Source organism: Podarcis bocagei (genome assembly GCF_964188305.1).
Source record: "Podarcis bocagei genome assembly, chromosome: 6".
Classification (NCBI taxonomy): Eukaryota; Metazoa; Chordata; class Lepidosauria; order Squamata; family Lacertidae; genus Podarcis; species Podarcis bocagei.
The window spans coordinates 71,167,234-71,191,885 of NC_138130.1; the positions used below are offsets into that span (position 1 = coordinate 71,167,234).

Here is a 24,652-nt window from a genome sequence, read left to right on the forward strand (position 1 = left end):
GGAAATAAACAACTATCTGAGAGCCAGTGTGGTATAGTGGTTAAGAGCGGACTTGTGGACTTGTAATCTGGGGATCCGGGTTCGCATCTCCGCTCCTCCACATGCAGCTGCTGGGTGACCTTGGGCCAGTCGCACTTCTCTGAAGTCTCTCAGCCCCACTCACCTCACAGAGTGTTTGTTGTGGGGGAGGAAGGGAAAGGAGATTGTGAGCCGCTTTGAGACTCCTTTGGGTAGTGATAAAGTGGGATATCAATTCCAAACTCTTCTTCTGACTTTTAGAAGACATCTGAAGGCAAACCTGTTTAGGGAAGTTTTTAATGTTTGATGTTTTATCGTGTTTTTAATATTCTGTTCAGAGCCGCTCAGAGTGGCTCGGGAAACCCAGCCAGGTGAACGTGGTACGTATAAATAAATAAATAAATAAATAAATAAATAAATATTTATTTATTGTGTATCTCAAGGCAAGATCCAATGCCAGCATATATTAGGTGGATATAAGTGACTAACAATGCAAACGTATACCTGCCTGCTTAACTCCCAATAAGTTATATATATATATATTCTCTTACAATTACTGTATATCCAATCTCTCTCTCCCCCCCCCCCCATTATGGAATCCTAGGCCTAGTACACTCCATACCCTCTAATTATCCCAATTTTCCAGGGACAGTACTGGAATTACAAAAGCCATCTGGGCTTCTGATTTGATCCTGGAATGTCCCTATTTTTCCTGCCTGTGCTGCTGCTACTGCCAAGCTCAGGAAAGTGTATGAGCAGGCGTTTGTCCTGAGTGACAGCGGCAAGGAAGCATCCCCTTGCCTCTCCATGGCTGCTGCTGGTGGTCTCCTCCCTTGGGCAGCTTGCAGTGGCTACTCAAGAGCAGGTGAGGAGGAGGAGAGAGGCTGCCGCCACTGAGGCCCAGAAGGCAGGGCTGCCCTGCGTGGAAAGAAAGAGGGAGCAGAGGAGAGCGCAAGGAGTCTTCGTTTTTTAAAACAATACTTTGTGTGTCAGTGTCTAATCTAGAAGCCTGCAGCTGGGGAAGGGCCATTGCTCAGTGGCAGAGCATCTGCCTTTCAAGCAGAAGTTCCCAGGTTTAATTCCCAGCATCTCTGGGTACAGTTGGGAGAGGCGCCTTGAAATCCTGGAGAGTTGTAGACAATACTTAGCAAGATGGGTCAATGGTTTGACTCGGTACAAGGAGTCCCTTCCTGTCCCATTGATGTTCGCCTGCATGGGAGAAGATATATCTCTTAAATGCAGAAGGTTTCATGCTTTCAAATGAAGAAAAACAACAACACAACTATGTCCTTGTGTGCCTTAGTTGTAAATTGGCTAGTGCCTTCCCCGTACTTCCTTCCTAGTGACTAAAATGAAACTTTATTAATTTTGTGCCGCCAGGGGGCACTGCCTGCTAACATATAGTGAAAGTGAAAAGTCTTCACACAAATTAACAACTAAGGAAGACGGTGTTATACTGTTAATTCTAACGTGATCACCAACAATTATACTATTTTATTTTTTTCATGCGCTGACCTATATTTTTGTTCAGATATAAAATGTTCCTTTAATGGTATATTGTGCAGTGCTACTATTCCAAGCAGTTAGTTGGTTTCCAGAAAAAAAACAAACTTAAAGCACTATCCTATAAATGTTTATTTGGGCAAATGGACCCATGGAGTTAAGTGGGGCTTATTCATTAAGTGTATATATGCACACTTACATGGGAGTATGCCCCATGAACGCAGCAGGGCTTATTTCTGAACAGACTAAATCTGCTCTGCAAATTTTATATCCTCTATCTAAATCAAAATAATTAACATTTAGAAGAAGTAAGAAATGTGCAGCACAACTCTATTTACTCATGTTTACTTATGCTTTACTTGTGTTTTCATTGCAGCTAACTCAAAGGAAACACAGGATTTCAGTCTTATTGTAGCATAAGTTTCTTGGACATAACTAGATGTTTCTCAACAAAGAATTCTGTTGAATTTGAAGAGCCAAATGGTTTCTTGCAGCAAAAAGATGTTTTGTGGACTCTTGTCTGCATTATCTTATTCAGGTATGTAGCCATGTTGGTCTGATGAATATCTCTGAATAGAGATATTGGATTCTTGTCTCATTACATATGCTAAAGCTATTTTGGTCATCTGCATACTATCCTGTAGCTTTCCTGTAGGACTAATTGCAGTTAACAGTCGTCAACAGGTTTACCATACCCATTGAGTCAATCACCCATCTCCTTCCACCCTTCTGAGAAAAACCCCACCCCACGCTCCTATATATAAGGGTCTGGTGACTTCTCTTTCAGTGTATCTGAAGAAGTGTGCATGCACACAAAAGCTTATACTCAGAACTAACTTAGTTGGTCTCTAAGGTGCTACTGGACAATTTTCGTGCATTATCTTATGTCACAATAAATCTCACAGCCCTGTAGCATCCCACAGCAACCCCAAAGACTCATCATCTTAATAAAATGCAATTATTATTATTTTTTTACAGTGATTGCATGTATCCAATTTACAGTGTAAGATATTCAGGTTGAATCAAGAACATGCTCTTATCCAAATGGAGCAATGATGGGACCAAACCAGAGTATATGGGCTAAAGTTCTGCCATGCTCAGGGCTCCTCTAACAGTGAACTTCATGGATAATTTTGAGTCGAATCCAGTGAGCTTACAATGATACTGTTATGGATTTGGGGTGGGGAGAAGTAGGCTGTAGAGACCCTTCTAACCTTTGGATGCAGCAAGTGTTTAAATATAAGTCAAGCTAGTTTCCTGTTGAGGTGATGAGCTGGGTGATAGGCCTTTAAGGGGAACAAAGGAAATGGATCTGTGTGAGATGACAAATGGGTGAGCTCCCTCAACTGGCTGGTAGTTAGAAAAAGACAATGGGGAGAAGGGAGAGTTTGATGTGACCCAGAAGGAAAGCAGCAACCCAGAGAGGTAGGGCAACCCTGTTTGAGAGCCACATTTGATTTCTGTTTGAATCCAAGGTTGTGGCTATAGGAGAAACAAGACCCTTTTGGAACATTGATGTTGTGAGCCCCTCCATCTCAGGCTTAGGTTGTAGATACGTGTAAAACGATACATAAGAAAGACTACAGTCTCTGCTGTGCCGCATTCCCAAAAGCAAACACAAGCCCTGAGTGAGCGCCTTGAATCTCATACCATTCAGAGATTTGGGGTGGCATGCAACAAGACTACTGCTTGTTGAATTAGCTGTACTTTAAATCTTAAAGAAGACATTTAGTTCTCATTGCTTAAGCAGCAGCAGCAACAACAACCTCCAGTCTGTTATTGGGCTACAACTCCCATAATCATTCATCATTGGCCATGCTGGCTGGGGCTGATGGGAGTTCAGCAGCCACAGGCTTCCCATTCATGCTGTACATGGCCTTGTTTTTCTCATTTGCTGGTGTCACGCTAAAAGCCTGCCATGTACCATATCATAAAAGAGCCACACAGAGCTAAGGTTCTCCAAAATCTGGCAAATCTAGCTAGCACAATGCATGCGCTTAGAAGAAATATTCCTCAGGGGGGGAAAGTCACATGGGACCACAAAGATCTTTTGAGATAAAGTGGGACTTCAATGTTGTTTTGGAATAAAATGACTGTGGGGTTACTTTGACTCCTTATGTCAGATGTGGGGAACCTCAGGCCCAGGGTCCAAATGCCATCCTCCAGATCTCTTCGTGGTCCTTAGGACTCGTCCCCAGGCCACCAACTCTCTGCCCAGGTCAGACCCCAGTGCTTTTTTTCCTGAGGGGACACAGGGGTACACATACCCCTAAACATTTTGTGAATCTTTGAACAGTCATACCTCGGGTTACAGACATGTCAGGTTGCATTTTTTTTGGTTACGGACTGCCGAAACTGGGAAGTACCGGAACAGGTTACTTCTGGGTTTCGGCGGTCGCGCAAGCGCAGAAGTGCTTAATTGCGCTTTGCGCATGCGCAGAAGTGCCAAATTGCAACCCACATATGCGCAGACACGCCACTGCAAGTTGCAAACGCTACAGGTTGCGAACGTGCATCCCACACGGATCACGTTGGCAACCTGAGTGTCCACTGTACTTTTGTCCATTTACTGTATTTATTTTTCCTGATTTGAAGTATAAAATGGTGATTTTCTTGAGTCAAAATGAGAGCATCCCTTAACATTTTTTTTAATAGAAAAAAAGCACTGGTCAAGGCTATTAAAAAGAAGGAGTCTGGGGAAAAAAAATGCAGGCAACATTTGACCAAGGATGCTAAAGTTGTTAACTTGGAGAATATAGATTGTGTTTGAAGATAAACAAAAGAAAGAAAAGAAAAAGCTATTCTGTGCCGTTTCCAAATTGACTCCCTTGTGCAAGGTGAACAATAGTTCCCAGAACAGTTTTAATTCTTACCTCCAGACATTGTCACATCTCTGAGTCTCTGGGACTGCCATGGTACACTAGGCTGAAAAGGCATTCATAGGAAAATGCTGACCCCATACACTGTAGGGCACTGTAATTTAGTCTTACCTGAGACATCGCAAATGCAGAGGTGAAACTTGGTTTCAAGTAATTGATTTCTTTACACCAAGTTCTGAATGTGCTGTCTCTGTATTCAACCCAACATTAACCATTTAGAATCAGTTTTGTGTTTGACAGAATGAGGAGCCACCACTGATTTCAGCCATGCTCCATTGAGCCACTAAGGTAATGTAAATCTTATACCGTTTTCTTACAACACTCCAGTGCTTTGTGTTGATAGATTGGATGTGCATAAACTGGACAATCCTGCACTGGACCTCTAACCTGTAGCTCTGTACTTTCAAAACCCTAGAGCTATGCCTCACATCTTATAGCAAACAAATGAGCTAGGAGCTATTAACTGTATCACAGTTTCACACAGTTAAAAAGGAATATCCTCAGAAAGTGAAATTTATTGAAAAGTAGGGTTTTACTCCATACATAGTTCAGTGAATGTGACTTTATTGTAAACCAGGCTTTTTCTTATTACTGTATTTTGAGATACCACTCTAAAGGTTGGTTTACCCATTGTATTCTTTTTAAGTGGGCATCTAAACATGTGAAGTGAACATTTGCAACCTATTCTTAAATCAAGAGGTTTCTGATCCTGGTTAATAGTGGCACAATGGGTTAGTGGGTCTGGCTGCTGACCAGAAGGTTGGTGGCTTGAGTCCATGCAGGGACAGCTGTGGTAAGTTTGCATTTGATAACTCCCTACTATAACGTAGAGATCTTGCCCCACCTGTGCTGTGTATCCCTGCCTTTTGAAGAACTTCACGCTTAAACATTTAATTACAGCTGTTCTGCTCCCTTTGTCTGTCTTTTAAAATTTTTAGTTGGCTGAATTATTGTGTGTGATGGGATGTTTTAATTGTTTCATTTTCTGTGGACTAGCTTGGATAATAAGTGGAAAAAATAAATATTGCAGATAAATAACCAAATGGATAAAAGTTATCCCCATTGAGTCTTCTCTCTGCTGTACTGAATCTCAGTTCACAGGCGCAGACAGGAGAATAAGATCAGATTATGAGAATCAGGGATTTTGCAAAGGTAATGAAGGACTGAGAAACAGCTTAAGTATTCAACAGGAATATCCCTGCAATAAAAGAAATACAGATGGTGGCTTTGCTTTTCACCTATAAAGATACAGACTTTGGCAACCTTACTGTGAAGAGATAATAATATAATAAAAAGTTATTACTTATACCCCGCCCATCTGACTGGGCCTCCCCAGCCACTCTGGGCAGCTTCCAACAGGATATTAAAAACACAATAAAACATCAAACCTCTGGCTGTGCTGTTCACCCTACCTGAGGGCAGAGAACAGAGGCACAGCCATTGGCAGTATTACAAGCAAGGGGCTGTTAGGCTTCAAAAAAAATAAAAAATGACAGAGCGGTTTGATACTCTTAGGACATAGCTACACTCTAAAAGTATAGGGCTTTTATATCAGTACAGTGGTACCTTGGTTTATGAACTTAATCTGTTCTGGAAGTCCATTCTTAAACCAAGGCGTGCTTTCCCATATCAGTGGGGGACTCAATTTACAAATGGAACACACTCAACAGGAAGTGAAACATGTTCTTATTCCAAGGCAAAGTTCACAAACTAAAACACCTACTTTCAGGTTTGCAGCGTCCTTAATCCAAGTTGTTCATAAACTAAGCTGCTCTTAAACCAAGGTAGCACTGTATAAGTTTCATGGCTTACCCAAAAGAGTCTTGGGAGTTGTTAGGAGGCTGCCTTTATGAAGTCAAACCATTGGCCCAAGTAGTTTGTATGCCCTGACTGGCAGCCTTTCTTCAAGATTTGAGACATTCCTGCATGCAAATTTTCTGCATGCAAAGCAGATTTCCTACCACTAAACGGCAGCCTTTCCCCAAATTTGAAAAGAATGTTGATTCATCAGTGGTAGAGATTCCTGGCCCCTCCTCAAAGAACATGTTCCCAAGGCTCCCCAAAGAGAGGTAATAACTATCGTTTAAACATACCCTTAGACTAAGGGAGATATGTTTTACTGAAATCAACGAGGCTTGCTAAAAAATTGTGTTTACAGTTGGTATTCCATGTTGTACCATACTGATCCTGCAGCCATCGCAAAAACCATAATATGAGATACACTAAAAAGTGTGCATTGCAGTGCTGTATCTTTTAATTTTAATTATAGCATACTAAGTGGGTTTATCTTGTTGTTTTGAGTACACAACCTCCCCCCACCTCAAGACCAGCAGTATGCAAAGCACATTCGTAATGGAAACGAGGGACAAATTATTGCACTTTTTAATAATCCAGCTGACATCATTGCAGTTGTGACCTTGGATGAAACTGTGTCCAGCTGCAGAATATTAAACAGTAGCCAATGTTGCTTTGAAACAAAGAGTGACAGTTTTCATTACTGCCATTACTGATTCAAAAGTATAAACAGGGTTGCAGAACAACAAGAATGCCCAGCCCAGGATGTGCCTTGCCACTGCCTTTTGAAGCAACAATTGGCGTTGGAGATGATTTGCTGATAAAAACATTAGGAAAGATACACATTGCAATTCATATGAAATAGGCATTGTAGATCAGGTAGTGAACAATGGGTAAAATCCTGGGTGCCACAATACAATGATTATGCATATGATTAATGTTGGCAGAATTCATCAAAGTTGGCATTGACCACCTGCCTCAATGCAGACATCTGCACAATCACTTCATCATTCCTAATAGTCCACTCTGGACACTACTGACTTTACTTTCACATGGTGGCTAAAGCTGTGAGCTGGCTAGAACAAAAACCACTTTTTCACACCATGCAGCTCCAAAACTGCCCCCAAAGGCTGGCAATGTAGTAACTGAGGTTTTGTTCATGACTGACGAAGAAAGAAGAGGTGATATCTTCTATCTTCATCTTCTACCTTCTGCTTTTGCTAAACATTGTCTTTTTTAATTTTTAAAATGCTTTATTTTTTTAAAAAACAAAACCATCGACAAAAACAATCCAAAATAAATACATATTACCATAATAAAAATAATTTGATTCACACATAACAAATTCCACCGTGACTTCCGATCACCGCAATGTGGTTCCTAAATTACATTCCCGACTACGTTGTCTCTCCTAGGTGGTTCCAGTTATATTGGTTTTGTAAAATTCCTTAATTTCATGCAGAAGTCAATCCAGGCCTGCCAAAGAATTTAGATTTTCACAATGTTCTTTTAAGTATACTCTGTAAATATCCCACTCTATTAAATGTTTGTTCTGTATCATCTCAATTTTGCTGTCATTTTTGCTAGCTCTGCCCATCCAATTTGGTAGGGATGGAAGCTCCTTTCCATCCTTTTACAATTAAAATTCTTCTTTTAATTGAAGAAGAATTTTACAAAATTCTTTTACAAGAATTTGTACAAAAATCCTTTTACAAAACATCCTTTTACAAAAAAAATTCTATTGCATACATAAAAATTCTCCTTAGATTTTTTAGAATTTCATTACTCATTATACCCAGCAGAAAGGCCTGTTTTTTGGAGAAGGAAAACTGAAACATTTTCTTAAGCTCATTATATATTATATCCCAGAATTTTCTTCTTTTTTTTTTTTTTACAGTTCCACAACATGTGGATCATTGTGTCTTCTGCCTCTCTGCATCTCCAGCAAATGCTTGACCTGGTTTTATACATTTTGGCCAGTTTTACAGGTGTTAGGTACCATCGGTAAAGTATTTTCATGAAATTCTCTTTCAGGTCATTGCACGCAGTGAATTTCAGGTCCTCCCTCCATAATGTTTCCCAAGCTTACATTTGGATATTGTAACCAAAATCTTTGGCCCATTGGACCATTTTACTTCTTCCTCCTTGACCTCCCAGTCTAGAAGCATAGCTGTCAAGTGTCCCTTATTTGAAGGGACAGTCCCTTATTCCAGCACCATGTCCCGCTGCTGTCCCTTATTGATGGATGTCCCTTAAATGATGTCCCTTAAATTTCAAAGGAAGCAGCTCCTCTCCCTCCCTCCCTGCTGGTCAGGAAGGAGGGAGGCTCCAACTGTGTTGCTTCGCTGTGTTGCTCACCCAATAAGAAGTCTAATAACGACTGGGGGGTGGAGCTTGCATGCCTTGTGTGTGGCTAGTTAATGCAAGCTGAGGGGTTTTTTGAATGCTGGACGCCATTTTGTTGCACGTGCTGCTGCAAACTTTGCAGTGCAAAGCCAGGCCGGGGAGCCATCTTAAGTTGAGGCTGCATAGGCCTTGTGGTGCATGTGATTCAGATTCTATTCAGTTGAACCTCTGGTTACAAAGTTGGTTGGACAGTGTTCTGAAAGCTACCCAGCATGAGTTTGACCAGACTGCAGGAGGACAGGAAGACTGGAGTGCCTGGAACAGGTGAGGCTGCAGGTCCCTTATTTTGGCTGCTGGTCCCTTATTTTCAAGGCTGCTGGTCCCTTATTTTCAAATCTGTAAGTTGACAGCTATGTCTAGGAGGAGTCTGTACATTTTAGAGCGTGTGGTTTTTTTTTGGTTTGAATTAGATCTTTCTCGAGTCTTGATAATTCCGTGGAAAAGCCATTCTGTTTGTCTTTTTGGAATGTCTCGTTTAGCTGGGAATATTGTAACCAGTCTGTTAAATGGGTTCAAATTTCTTCAGTTTTTTTTAGTTCTAGCCTATTTTCCCTATCTTCCAATAAATCTTTGTAAGTTGCCCAATTGCCTCTCATTTTTTTTTCTTTACCGAGAATGCTTCTATCAGGGATAACCACCATGGCGTTTTGGGTTCTAACAAGTCCTTATACTTAGCCCAAAGCAGGTATAGCGATTTTCTAACCATATGGTTCAAGAAGCCTTTGTGAACTTTAACCTTTTCATAACCTAGATAAGTGTGCCAACCGTACTGATTATCGAATCCTTCCAGATCCAGCAAATCAGTGTTTTGTAGCATCAACCATTCCCGGATCCAGGAGAGACAAGCCGCCTCATACAGTTTCTCTTTAACATCAATTAATAGTTTGTGCTTGATCTTGGGTTCTCCCCCTTGCCAAATAAATCTTCAGATGTCCTCTGCCAATCTCTGAAACAGCTTGGTCCCTCAATCACTGGAATTGATTGAAACAAAAATATCATTCTCGGGAGCACATTCATCTTTATTGTAGATATTCTTCCCCAAAATGAGATGTTTAATCTGTTCCAAATCTCTAAATTCTTTTTTTTATCTCCTTCCAAATCTTAACATGGTTATCCTGAAATAGATTATTTTTTGTGTGTGAGCCATATACCCAGATATTTTACTTTTATGCTAATTTCCAAACCACAGTTTTTATGTAATTTGTCAACAGACATTAAAAAACAAGACTATCATGAATAGGCATATGGACTGAACGTATGGGCCCAGGGAGTGGAATTTTAGGCAGAGAGAAAAGGACTGAGGTATGAGAAGATTAGGCGAGAGAGAGAGAGAAGGAGGTTGCCATAATCGCAATGGGAGAAAACCAATGAAGGAAGCTTGCTGCTTTTTGTAATTTGCATAACGGTAAAATTATTTAGTGATGTAGTAAATATGGGGAGAAAGGCAGTGGGAAGAATTATACCCAGTGGCGGAGTTATCAATATATATTTAGACTAATTCAAGGAGAAGATAAACTTCCATTAAATATTATTAGGATCAGAGTGCAAAACATCAAGTGGGTGAATACACTGGTTAAACAAAAGGTCTTAAAAATAAATTGGTATTGATTACTGGAAACTCTGGGTGAAATTGATTAAATGGAAAGAGACAGTATGCTAGAAAAATGTGAACTGACTGTACTCCCAGCAAATTCTATACAATATATTCTTGTTCCATATAGAAATATGTAAACAAAATTTATGAAAGGAATAAATTCAATAAATATTTTAAACAGCCCACTGAATAACAGTCATTAAGATGTTCCATTGCCAAAGGAAATGAATTATTTTCTAAAAGGAAATAACACTTACCCAAATGATGCAGTCTGTCCTGAACCCCTGGCCTACCTGGCAGCAAGTCAGTATGCGAAGTCCAAAGTTCAAAGCCTGAGGGTCAATCCACACAAGCAGAGTCCAAAATCCAAAGGTCTGGAAACACAGTCCAAGGCTAGTAGACAAGTCTGAAATTCCACGTTATGATATAGTCCAGAGTCAAACCCAAAGCACAAGTCCCATAGAGATCCAGGAGAACCCAAGTCAAGGTTCATCAATATGGGCAGCTGAGCAGACCCAGCACCTCAGCTCTTATTCTGTTTTGTACTTTGCTGATTGCAGCACCTGGGCTTGATAAGGCAGGTGACCCTCACCTGTTCCAAGCCTACTCCAGCTGAGGAATCACACACCACCTCCCAGAACTAGCAAGCCCCACCTGGCCAGCTAGGGATCTGGGCTGTGGGCCCTTGCCTGCCTCAGCCTCCTGGAGCACCACTCCCACTGCTCCTTACACCTCAGAGCCTGTCATGATCATGGAGACAGGGGCCCTTCGGACTCTGGTGATGGGTCCTGGTGCTCTGGTTCTTGTGCATTAACCTCCATCCCCTTGCTATCTTCCAGCATCCTGTGAGTACTTTCTTGCCCATCCCCTGCTTCCCCTGGTATGTCCCATTCCCATCTGTCCCCTTTGCCAGGATCCTTTCCCCCCTTCCCATCGTCCTGCCAGATAATGACACAGAACTTAATTGAAAAATATTCCTTCCAGTAGCACCTTAAAGACCAACTAAGTTAGTTCTTGGTATGAGCTTTCGTGTGCATGCACACTTCTTCAGATACAACATCTGAACATCTGAACTTCTTCAGATACAACATCAGATACAACATTCAGATACAACATTCAGATACAGCATCTTCAGCTACAACATCTGTGTATCTGAAGAAGTGTGCATGCACACGAAAGCTCATACCAAGAACTAACTTAGTTGGTCTTTAAGGTGCTACTGGAAGGAATTTTTTTATTTTAATTGAAAAATGCGATTGATGCCAAATAATTTAACCCCAATGCAAATGTTAAAAGGGAAATGAAGTCATATGTGTGTCTGGATGTGGAAGAAACAAATTGCAATTGCTAACTAGCATCTTAGTATTACGATTCAGCAATGGGGGGCGGGGCGGGGCACAATTATCTTAAAACATATTTGTGCCACTTGCTGAACATACAACGAAGATCACATGGCTTGCTGCAATGATACAAAGATGAAGTAGCTCCAAGAAAGATAGATATTAAAATCCAAAAATGGAGGAAAAGACAAAATATCTTGCAAAAGCCATAGGCAAAGAGAATGTGTTTTGTTCTGCTGTAGAAATAATAATTTCCAAACCTGGTGGAGAGACAGATGTGCTATTGCACAATGCTATGCAAGCTATGGCCTAAGAGATATCTGACAATATGAAATACATATGTCTTTAATTGAGCATGACTAATGGATGACGGCTACGTGGAATCGGAAAGCAAAATTCAATTACTCTGCATTTGCAGCTAATAAACAAATTTTGCAAACATTGTCCTTGGGGAAAAAAGAATATAATTTCAGTCTGCTCAGTGCCTGCTTATATATCACTGTTCTTTCCCTAAATAAGGTTATGAGAAATTACATGCTGCTATAGAATAAGGACACACCTGGGTGAAAATTTGGTCTGGCAGCGTCCAGAGAAATATACCATAGAAGAAGAAGAAGAAGAGTTTGGATTCAATATCCCGCTTTATCACTACCCTAAGGAGTCTCAAAGTGGCTAACATTTTCCTTTTCCTTCCTCTCCCACAACAAACACTCTGTGAGGTGAATGAGGCTGAGAGACGTCAGAGAAGCATGACTAGCCCAAGGGCACCCAGCAGCTGCATGTGGAGGAGTGGGAAAGCGAACCCGGTTCACCAGATTACGAAACTACCGCTCTTAACCACTACACCACACTGGCTCTCATAAAATGTCAGGGAACTGACATCGGAGCTAGAGGCTGAGGGAAGGCTCTCAAATGATGCTGGAGAAGGGCCCAGCAGGGAGAGAGGCAGCTCCGCAGATGGGGAAGCAAATCAGCGCAACACCAGGGATATAGAGGGGCTGATGGGGGAATCAGCGAGAGGGCTCCAGGACTCTTCACCGGACACCAGCGGGGAGAGCACGGGTCCTCCGCTACCCACGCCCACCCTGCGCAGAAGACTTCCGCTCAGAGAGAGTAGGAGGAGACTGGGTGTCGAAACAACTTTTATGTTGGAAAAGATTTAAGAAACGCCCACTGACGGATTCTGCTAGCGACTGAGGCAGCCACGAAGTGAAGGGCTGCCTAGACTAAAGGTTTAACCAGGCAACAAAGCCTGGAGAGGCGGCAACTTACGCACGAGCAACCCATACACATTACATAAAACCATAAAACAGAGTTTGCCAACCTAGTGCCTTCTATGCTAGCTGGGCCTGGTATGAGATGCAGCCCCCAAAATCTGGCAGGCACCAGACATGTAAAGCCCCATAAACTTATTAGCACAACTAGGACTCTACAGTTATGCAGATATACTCACATGTTATACAAAACTGAAAGGTTTACACAAAACTGAAAGGTCTTCTTCATAAAGCCCCAAATAATTGCCTTGGTTCTTGATGTGCTGGGTAAATTATTGGCTGCAGTGAAACTGGTACAATTTGCCCAACCAATGCGGCCTTTTGTTTTCTCACTCTTCTCCCAGCCTTCACTATCTGCCTGAACATTTTGTTCCTAAATTTGTATTAGGGTGTATGTGCACATGATCTCTGTAAGCACATAAGATGAATAGGCAATTATGCATTTGTTTTATTTGTTTGTTTTAGAAAATGCCAGAAGAATATAGGGACCACCCTACAACACCCACAAAAATTGACAGGTGCTGCACCCTTCCTTTCACCAGAAGTCCTACTTTTTGATAAGAAGGCTTTAAAACTTATATCACTTGATATAAATTTAATATAAATTTCATATTATTACTTTTTTTTAAAAAAAGTTTGTTTTGGATTACTGTGTAATGTGTGCACATTAACATCTCGTTGCTGTGATCTGATGGAGCACTTCAAGTCCCTTTGACCTAAAATGTGGGTGTGAATCCTAAACATTTTTTCCAGGGTGGGTGTTAGGGTTATGACCCGTGTCCTTCTTCCCCCTTGGAGGTATGGAGTTGTTTTGTGGTGTTCTATTCCCGCAGTGTGAGGTATTCATTGAATGTAAATTTGTTTTTGGGAGTCCAAAATCCTTGTCGTCTTTTCCCAGTACTAAATTACTACAGTATTTTGTTCCAGAATTAACACACCTCCAATGATTCTGTGGTGTGGGCTGATCCTCATTTTTTGTCTGTCTTTGCTGTTTGTATGACTTCTCACATGTGGAGTTACAATCTGTCTCTGTCTGTATTCATGGACTGACTATCTCCTATGATTATTCATTCTGTTTACAAGCAAGCACACCTCCCCTTTATAGGGGTGGATCTAAACACAGGGAAGCACTATGGCAGAGAAGGCTGCCCCCATTGTGGAACATTGCTCTGCTATCTAATAGATGAAAGGCATTTTAATGTTTTGTTTGTTTTTTATTTAAAACCCTCCCTGCTCTGTCAGCTTCAGACCAAGGTGTCATGTGACATTTTCTACATAGATGCATCATATTGGCTCTCTACTGTATGTGCTGTGGCTTTCACTGCAGCTACGGGAATGCAAAACAATCAATTTTGCTTTGTATGATTGTTCATTGCAGATTTGGTAGGTGGTGGCAGGCAGCCATAAACTGAGAAGAAACAGAATTACAAGAAAACTGCTTTGCACAACTCAGATTTCTTTCTTTCTTGACAAGCCATTTACCCTTTCTCAGCTGAGGGACATATTTTATATTGTATTTTATTTCCTAGTGCGTGGCAGAAAGTGTCTGTTTTGATTTCTTCTCTCACAATGACTACAAAGCTCCTTACAGGATCTCCATTGAGCTTTGTGCCTCACAGGTTCTGTTTCCAGCTTGTAAACATCACATCTTGAATTAACTTATTATGTGAACACGGGAAGGGAGACTCTCTCATCAGCGTGACACCTCTGAGTTGAGGGTTTTATGGGATCTGTCTGCTCCTTACAACTCCTTACAGCTCCTTACAACTGCTGTGTCTGCAGGCCATGGGAGATAAATTTGATCCAGTTTGCATTTTCAGGTGAACTTACCCAATTCATACTTTCCTAAACCTTGCACAAACTGAACCTAGCTGGTGTCCTGCTTTTGATGTCTTCCAATTACTTTTATCTCTTTGTCGTGCATACCTATTACCTGGCTACAGTGACCATGGGGACATGTGAAAGTGATAAGCACAGGCATCAGTGAAGTTGGATATTTTAAATGCAGGAAAATGGCATTTCCTTGCTGGCTGTAACCACCTGGCATTCATGGAGCTCATTACTGTATTCTTATTTTTTCAAGAGGAATGATCAAGATTAACTCTTCTGCCTCTATGACTGTATTACACAAATGATTCCTAGTCCACCTTTGTTTCCTTTTTCACACAACATCTAAGTGTTTCTAGCACTGTGAAGATAGATGCAGACAAGAGAAGAGTAGATTTAATGTTCAAGTGGGTTAGGTAGATTACATTTTGCATATCACATAGGGTACCTACATTAAAGGAAGACCCGAGAAGCAAGATAGCCATTTTTCAATTATGTGACAAATATGCTGTTTCTGATAGTCTTGACAGTAAAAGAAGAACTTAGTAGTAAAGGATGAGAAAGAGCTGGAAACAGCAAGCTGTTTAGTGAAGTGGAATCAATGTTTCTAATATAGGACGTGGTCCATAACTGCCTCATCATATTTGAAGCAGTAAGTATTTTGATTGTCCCTCTTCCTGCAGATATGAAGAACATGCCCCGCTTATTGCTAAAGTATTTGGAGGTTTGCATTAGAACTAATCCCAAAAGGGAAGTCGCATTGTGGTTAATTGAACTGGTTATTTGTGGTCAAAACCATTTCAGCAGTGGTGCAACCTACAAATCAAAGGGGCCATGCCATCCTCTTGCATTATTCAATCAACTTTACACGGAAAAGATTTGAAATGATGTCTGTGAACCATATTACTCAAGGTGACATGTTAATGCATGAGTGATGGCATGAATTTCCTGGAGAAGATTTATTGTGCCTGTAAATCTAAATAAATATCTAAAGATGGCTATTTTTTTTTTGCCAAAACATGTACCCACATAATATACATTATTTAACACATTATATTATAAGTCAACATGAAGTGTCAACAGCTTATGTCTGCTGCATATTATATAATATACCGTATTCAAAGGAAAGGAAGTGTCTGTTTAGTGAGAGGGCATTTCATTTCCATATTTAAGTTTTCTTTTTAATAATTGAGCACTTCAAACAGGGCAACTAAAATATCTCTTTAGTCATACAAGCATGTTATTCTGCTTTGAAATACATCTACGGTAGATGGAATACAACGCAGGCATTTCAAATCTTATGCAGAGACATAAACTTGTATCAAGACTTTTCACTGACCTTGTCATAAGTTTTGAGTGGACTCATTTGAAGTGTTTTCAGGTTTTAAGTGTCCTCAAGAATGAGAGGTGTTTTTTTTTTTAAAAAAAAAAATAGCTGCTTTTTTGGGGGGGAGGGTGGTCTGCTTCCATTAATCTTACATAAGAAAGCAAGCCCAAGTCCTCTTTCTATTCCCATCTTCTCTAAGAACAGAAATTCAGAACAGAAGAACAGAACAGAAATTCAGAAGTTCAGAACAGAAATTACATGATGCTTGTTTTTCTTAGCGAAGCAAAAACTGGAATCTTTTCGGCAATATCAGGAAATGTGTTTGTTTGCCCACTGTCATATGCTTTGGATCCCATTCCAAACATGCCTTTATCATTGGCCATCATGCCTAAATGCACAGCATCACTCCCAGTACAGTCACATCAGATGATGCCCTTGAGATTTCATTGGGACTCTCTTTTCCCGTAGTTGAATAAGACTACCTTTGTCATAGGTCATTCCACCTGCCAGCAGGTTTGTAACATCACCCCACTACACCCATAAAGCAGAATGACACAGTTTGATAAGACATGCAGAATAGTAAACAAGTGAAGAAATGTAACACAATGTCCCCCATGTTTGAATGCACCCTCTGACCATTAGCTGTACTGGCCAGGGCTGTTGGGAGTTGGAGTCTGTAAGGCCACTAGTTCCCTAACCCTGCATGAAAATGGCAGCTTATGTAATTCTCTTCCTCTTGCTATGCATTCCAATATATGCACATCCCAATGATAATAATGATGATGATAATGATTTATTTATACCCTGCCCATCTGGCTGGGCAGCTTCCAACAGAGTTTTAAAAACATGATAAAACATCAGACATTAAAAACTTCCCTAAACAGGGCTGCCTTCAGATGTCTTCTAAAAGTCAGCTAGTTGTTTATTTCCTTGAATATTATTTCCTTGACATCTAATGGGAGGGCATTCCACAGAGTGGGTGCCACTACTGAGAAGGCCCTCTGCCTGGTTCCCTGCAACCTCACTTATTGCAGTGAGGGAACCACCAGAAGGCCCTCGGAGCTGGACCTCATTGTCTGGGCTGAACAGTGGAGATGGAGACGCTCCTTCAGGTAGCTTGGTGGTCCTGCCAAGTTTTCACACTGCAAGAATAAATCTTACTCCAAGTTTGCAGAAAATGTGCATACAGTTAAAATTGGTAGTGTAAATTGGATTTTTTAAAAAATATGAAATTCCTCTAGATACCCAAGTTCCTTGAGATTTTTCTGTTTATCTCTAAAAGCCTGTTAGCAATTCTACTGTAGCAGGTTTTCCTGTTATTTCCTTCCATGTGTTTGCAAGCATAGCCATCGTGTCACCATCCAAAAAACCACAGGAGGAGGACTCCCCTGCTCAGCACCTGAGGGCCCCAAGCCTGCCACTCACCACCTGACCCAGGGTGGGGCCTGATGAGCTCTATAAAGGACTGCTGCCACTGCTGCTCCTGGGCAGAGAGGGCTCTGTTTTGTTTTGTTTTTTTTGTTTAAATTGCTGTCATTTTTTACCTATGTCATTTTAAACTGTGATATTAATGCTGTATTCTTAGTTTCAGATTTTGATTTATGTGGAAATTGTTTTCCATTTGGTTGTGTATTTTTTTGATGTGGTTTATTTATTGTTTATGGCTTTTGTAAATACAGTGGTACCTCGGGTTAAGAACTTAATTCGTTCTGGGGGGGGGCACTAGGGGCGCATTGGAAGATGGCCGACAATAACATCTCTCCGACCCACACGAGGAAATTAAGAGGCTGTGATGGGAGTAAGCAGCCTCCCGCCCCCCCCCAAGCGAGTGGGGGGGAATGCCCTTGCCTGCTGTGCCCTATACCACCCCCGAACCCGAGGGGGTGGGGGCACTAGGCAGAAAGCCCTTGTGTGGACTTCGGATCTCCTGGACGCTGTCTCTGATTCGCGCCTCTAGCTGCAGCAACTTCAAAAGAAACAATTAGGAGGAAGCTAATGCACATATTTCAAGGAAGAATGGGGAGTAAAGACTGCTAATTGAAGAGATCTCTGAGAAAGAAGACGGGTCGGATAAACAGGAATATATCATGAGAAGACACACCAAGGCTCGGTATGTCGGCAATGGGACTGGATGGGGGGGGGGACTTTCCTTTATTTTCTCTATGTGATTAACCAAGAATCCCCCCCACAAGTCAGAAATGCCGCTTAAATGACCTAAGCTGATGATTTAAGACTGTGTGGAGATAATTTTCTAACCAAAAGCATGTTTTAAGGAGATCGTGGAAAGTATAAGAGCTTTGGGATGACGCAGTAAAAAACAGCGTCTCCATTTTGGCAAGTTCTGTCGAAAGACTTATGTCTGGGAGGAGGAATGGATCTGTTTTCATATTGTGGGCGAGCCTCCTCAGAGGGACTCAAGAAGGCGACAGATTTGCGATGGAAAGAGTGCTTTTATTTATGGAAGTGATGATATGTGGAAACCATCTTGATATGGTGATTGGACGAACAGAAAAATTCACACAGGATTATAACTGGTGTTTACCTGCTTTAGGAGATTATCAGAAGAGATCACAAAGAAAAAAGAAAAATATATGAATAAGATGAGATGTGGGAACAGCAAGATAGGACTGGATAGAATTATGAACATTATTTGGACAGATTTGTGGATATTAACGCAGCAGCAAGAAGATGATTGGAATCCCCTTCGGAACTTGAAATATGGGTCCCCCAACAAAAAAATTAAAATTCGGCTTTGTAATTTGGAATTTATGTGATTTGATTTGATTTGATTGGTCGGTTAATATTTTTTTTTTTAAAAAAAGAACTTAATTCGTTCTGGAGGTCCGTTCTTAACCTGAAACTGTTCTTAACCTGAGGTACCACTTTAGCTAATGGGGCCTCCCGCTGCCGCCGTGCCACCGCCGTGCGATTTCTGTTCTCATCCTGAAGCAAAGTTCTTAACCCAAGGTACTAGTTCTGGGTTAGCAGAGTCTGTAACCTGAAGCGTTTGTAACCCGAGGTAGCACTGTATGTAAATCTTGTCATGTTGTAAGCCGACTTGAGCATTGTTTTTAACTGTGGAAAGGTGGCATACAAATAAAAAATGGTGATGATGATGATGGTCCCCCCCCATTGGATTCTCAGACTATAAAAGTTCTGATAGTATGTAGCCAAAATGTGGCCTATATCCTCAACTGAATTTAAGATTTTAGTTTGATTTATATTAATCACAGACACCAGATGGAGCTGTTGCCTCTCCAAATACACGGTTGTTGTTTTTTGGGGAGACTATTTTTCTTCTAGTGTTATAAGGGAAAAAAGCTAAAAAACAAAAACAAAAGTACCTTAAGGATTCCTCTGCTTCTGTCGATGAGTGACAGTTTTTATTTACTAAGTTATCTCACATTCTTATCAGTATTGTAAAGAAATACCAACATTGAGGATTTTGTAATGTGAAAATTTAATTAACCATTAATAGAGTGATTAACCCATTAAGATGCAGATGATATATCAGATTTGACTTCTCTAATCAGCTGAGAAGTCCAGTTTTGTGGCAGCACATACATTTAGTCACTTCATTTCCTTTCCTCTACAGAGTGCTACTTTTCGTTTCCTTTTATTAATCTATAGATCTGTTTTGATGATTCACAGCACATTCCTCAGCTTCAGGTCAAGTCTCTCCGACAAGTCACAATATCTTTTCAGAGAATTATGAGCACCAAGGATTATCTCCCACTGAACTTCTTAACAACAATATCTATATTAGAGGGCATCCCTGAGGAGAATCCACTTATCTCATATAAGAAGCTGTTCAGAAACCCTAGATGTCTTTAGTAAATCAAATTCAGAAGAGTTGCAATGGCTTGCAGGGAAAGAAATGGGGGCAGGGAGGGACCGACTCCGTTACAGTCTGCTTTTAAACACATGAAAGCTGGTGCCTGGGATATTGCAGTGGAATCTGCTTGCTGGAAAAAGTGTGAAATTAGAAAATTAATATACCTCCCTTTTCACAACCCACAGGATGGTTTACATAAAATTCATGAAATAACACAATCCTTAAAAACACATTAAAAACTATTGCCAATAGCCACAGCCACCAGGTCTCTCCTCCTCCAAATGCCACAAAAAGAGACGCATCTTACCATGAAAGAGGTAGTAGTGTGTGACCCTCTTGAAGAGGTCTTCCCTAACTCCAGACATTTTAGGAAATTATTGTTCAGTCTCAAATACTCCCTTCCTGGGGAAAGTAACTGAGAGGGTGGTGGCTGCAGCCAGCTGCAGATATACCTGCAGAAAGCAGATAATCTAGATTCATTCTGGCCTTGTTTGGGCAACAAAACATCCTTGGTCACCCCAACGGGTGACCATCAGAAGAGAGCAACAGGGAAAGTGCAACACTGTTGGTTCCAGTTTACATTTCAGTGGCTTTTGACACCATCAACGCCATTGACTATGGTGTTCTTCTGGAGCAATTCAGTGAGGTGGGAGGTCCTGTATTTCAGTGGTTCCACTTCTACCTGCAGGGTCACTATCCAAAAGTAGCACCAGGATATGGTTGCTTGGCTCTACGTGCTTTTGGAGCTCTGGGGTCCCACAAGGGTCTATTCTGTCTCCTTAGCTATTTGAAATCTATATGAACCCATTGGGAGCTGTCATTCTGGAATTTGGAGCATGGTGTCATCACTATGCTGATCACATACAACTCTATCTCTCCATTCCATCAGAATTAGGAGAGGCAGTGAAGGCGCTGGAAAGGGGTCTTTAAGCAGAGGTAGTCCGGATGGAGACAACTACATGAGACTGAATCCCAGTTAGATGGAAGTGCTGTGGGTGGGCAGTTCCTGTGTCTGGGAATTATGACTTGTTCTGAAAGGAGCTGCACTCACCTTGAAGGTTCATAGTATGGGAATACTCCTAGGTTCCAACTTTTTACTAGAGCCTGAAGTGTTTTCTGTATCTAGGAATCCTTTGCCCAGCTTAGGCTGATTTGCCAGCTATGGCCATTCCTGAATCAGTATAGTCTGGCTTCAGTTGTGCAAGCTCTGATGACCTCTTGTCTTGACTACTGCAATGTACTATATGTGGGGCTGCCCTTGAAGATGGTATAGAACTAATGCAGAATGTGGCTGCTAGGCTGGTAAGATGGGGCAGCGCAATGAGACAATGCATCACCAATCCTGAATGCACTGACTGCCAGTGTGCTATCTGACCAAATTCAAGGCATCCAGTGTAGCATATGAAGCTTGTGAGCCACGTACTTAAAAGAGGACATTTCCTGATATCAACTATCTTGGACCCTATGGTCAGTAGGTGAGTCGTGGTTGGTGGTGCCACCATCAGGTGTTGCCCGGTTGACACTGACCTGTGTCTTGGCCTTTTCAGTAGTAGTTCCCCATCTGTGGAATGCCCTCCCTTGTTAGGTACATCTGTCCATCTGACCATTGTTGATTTTCAGAAGGAATTTTAAAGCATTCCTGTTTACTCAGACATTTGGTGGCTGAAAAGCACTTCCCTGACAGCTCTGAGATCATTGGATGAGATAATGTTTTTAACTGTTTTATAATGTTTTTTACGTACAGTGGTACCTCGGGTTAAGTACTTAATTTGTTCCGGAGGTCCGTTCTTAACCTGAAACTGTTCTTAACCTGAAGCATCACTTTATCTAATGGGGCCTCCTGCTGCTGCAGCGCCGCCGGAGCACAATTTCTGTTCTCATCCTGACGCAAAGTTCTTAACCCGAGGTAATATTTCTGGGTTAGCAGAGTCTGTAACCTGAAGCATATGTAACATGAAGCATATGTAACCTGAGGTACCACTGTAATTATTTTATTATGGATGCTTTTGTTGCCCTGTGCTTCGTCGGGAAGATATGTGGAATATAAATTGAAATAATAATAATAATAATAATAATAATAATAATATATGAGTTACATTAATCAGCAGACAGTGTGACAAATAATGTAGCAGAATGGAAACTGCAACAGAATGGAATCCATGTGGACTGGAGGTACAGACCTGAATGGAAATCTCAGTCTTCTTACATCCCTATCCGTGGTGCTGATTAAGCTCTCCTCTGCCTCTACCAATAATTATAGCTACAGGTTGCAGTTCCCCATTTCAGTCACCCTGCAATGGTGGCCATTGGGTCCTTCTGTGAACTACATCACTGACCGTAACTGAAAAGACACCTTAGTTCCATAAGACACCTTCTTATGGAAACAGATTTTTTAAATGATCTTCCTAAACTTTCTGCTACACATGGGGAGTGAGGCATACGAAGGACTACGCTGGCAAATGATGAACAAAAAACAGTTTGAAGATACCTCCTCTTTATAATGTAAAAGGAACTGACTTGTTACATTCAGGTGGTTTGATTACAGTGTAATATGAGGACTTGTTTATTTTAATTCTCACAAGGGCCCCTTTTTGCCTCACCCATAAAGGGACCCAATGTTTTAGAATTATATGTAGTAATAAAAGGCAATTTATTGAATATTGCTGTGCTCTGGGCCCTTGGGTAATAACCTGCAACTCTTCAAACTCACAGGAGTGCCGGTGCCGAGTGTTTAATGACTGTTATAACCACTACAGTGAAAGAGAGTTACTTAAGTACATTTCAAAATGTATAGTAAATTGGGTGACAGTACAGATGTGTTCGTGTTTTGAGACAGCCTGGGGCTTTACACCGTCTGATAGAAGACCCTCTCCTAAATTGCACTTACAATTTAAGCCTTATCCCTTTGAGCCAAAAGGATGTTTTTAATATTCAAGGAAAAACTCTAGTATTGGCAACAGACCTCCTGGAATGAGTCAGCCTGCAGCTCAGAGCTTAGCTTTGCTCCCTTCCAGTACCTCATTATATCACACTTGTCACCTGTGGGGATAAATCAGCCCACCGTTTCCCAGCACACCTGCCTGCATCTGTTGCTGACTGTGGGTTTGTGCCTTTTCCAAGAGCTGTGATTTCATGGTACACAAGAGGGGTTGAACTGATCAGTAGACGATGACTGGTAGGAGCAAAGCAAGAGCACTGTGCAACTGCTTTTGCATTTGACTGCTTTTGTTACCGAAAAAAGAGAGAAAAGGTTCTTATTTATCTCTAGTAACGCTGCACAACACAGAATCATACGACTGTAGAGTTGGAAGTGACCCTGAGAGTCATCTAGTCCATCTCCCTTGCAATGCAAGAATCACAACTATGGCAACCATGACAGATACCAATTCAACCTCTGCTTAAAAACTTCCCCTTCCAACATATTCATCACAATTCTCTTCTTGGTTTGACCAATTAATTGCTGATTGCTCACAGTGTAGTGTGGGCTGTGGGAGAGTATAGAAGGAAAGCTAGATAGATGTAATCTAGATGTAATATTATACATCTATTATAGATGTAATATATCTTTTACAGCGCACCTGGTGCTGTGGTCTAATCCACAGAGCCTCTTGGGCTTGCCGATCAGAAGGTTGGTGGTTCGAATCCCTACAATGGGGTGAGCTCCCCTTGCTCTGTCCCAGCTCCTGCCAACCTAGCAGTTTGAAAGCACGCCAGTGCAAGTAGCTAAATAGGTACCGCTGTGGTGGGAAAGTAAACAGCCTTTCTGTGTGCTCTGGTTTCTGTCACAGTCTTCCATTGCACCAGAAGCGGTTTAGTCATGCTGGCCACATGACCCAAAAAGCTGTCTTTGGGTAAACGCCGGCTCCCTCAGCCTGAAAGTGAGATGAGCGTCGCAACCCCATAGTCACCTTTGACTGGACTTTACTTCCAGGGGTTCTTTACTTTTTTAAAAAAACAACAACACACCTTTCGATGTAACATATTCTATCTGAATTTGGGGAAACTTATAGCTCATGGCATCAGTGCTGGTGACATAGCCTCACATCAACATTAAGATTAAAATTCTGATTGCTAAAGCAAAGAGCTCCATGGCAAAGAGGACAGAACTTAATGGAAAGCCTTTGGCTCTCTTGCTGCCATCTTTGACACACCATTGCTAAGGGTCTCTGTGGATGAAGCTCATTAGTTCTATTTTCATCCTTTTGCCTACAAATAGTAAGACTGGCCTGGCTATGTATCGGTTGATGAAATGAAAGATGATTGACATTTATTAGTAGATCAGTTACTCTCCTGAAAAGAGAGGCCATGTCATGAAGTTCATTTCATTCCTATAAAGAGGGCTGTGATTTTCAAAGACACCTATATGTAGTACTTTCAGAGTGCAGATTGCAGTATAACCCTTGTCTTACTCACCTTTAATTCTATGCCTGTTTAGAAGGGGAATTGAGAATGGGGAAAATGAGTAAAGCCTACCTGCCATTTGTATTATCTGAAACGATCATTTACACTGCCTGGGTTACATTGTTTGGGTATTTCTCATGAACGAAATTGTGGGCAAACGTTTTTAACCACACCATGATCAGGACCCCAAATAATCAGAGGTCATATAAAGTTGTAATTTAAAAACAAGCATTTCTGTTTCTTGCAACTTCATGCTGGCAACTTACTCAGCAAGCTTCTAGGTTTCATTTTTACAAACTTTATGAACACATTTAGCAATACTCAAAGATAACTCTTCCCTTCTCTTCCCTTTATCCCCCTTTCTTACCTTTGCTTTATTTATCTGTTTATCAGGATCAGGAATGAGGGAACATGCAGCCCTCCTGATGTTGCTCATCTCCAGCTCTGATCATCC

The 24,652-nt window shown here is 41.3% G+C and overlaps 1 long non-coding RNA gene across 1 annotated transcript; it reads left to right on the forward strand.

Annotated features, from left to right (window-relative positions):
* Window positions 1-1,917: 1,917 nt before the first annotated feature.
* Window positions 1,918-24,652, forward strand: LOC308589716. The gene is made up of 3 exons (XR_014009455.1): window positions 1,918-2,059; window positions 4,641-4,688; window positions 24,592-24,652. It is a non-coding gene; the product is annotated as an uncharacterized lncRNA (long non-coding RNA).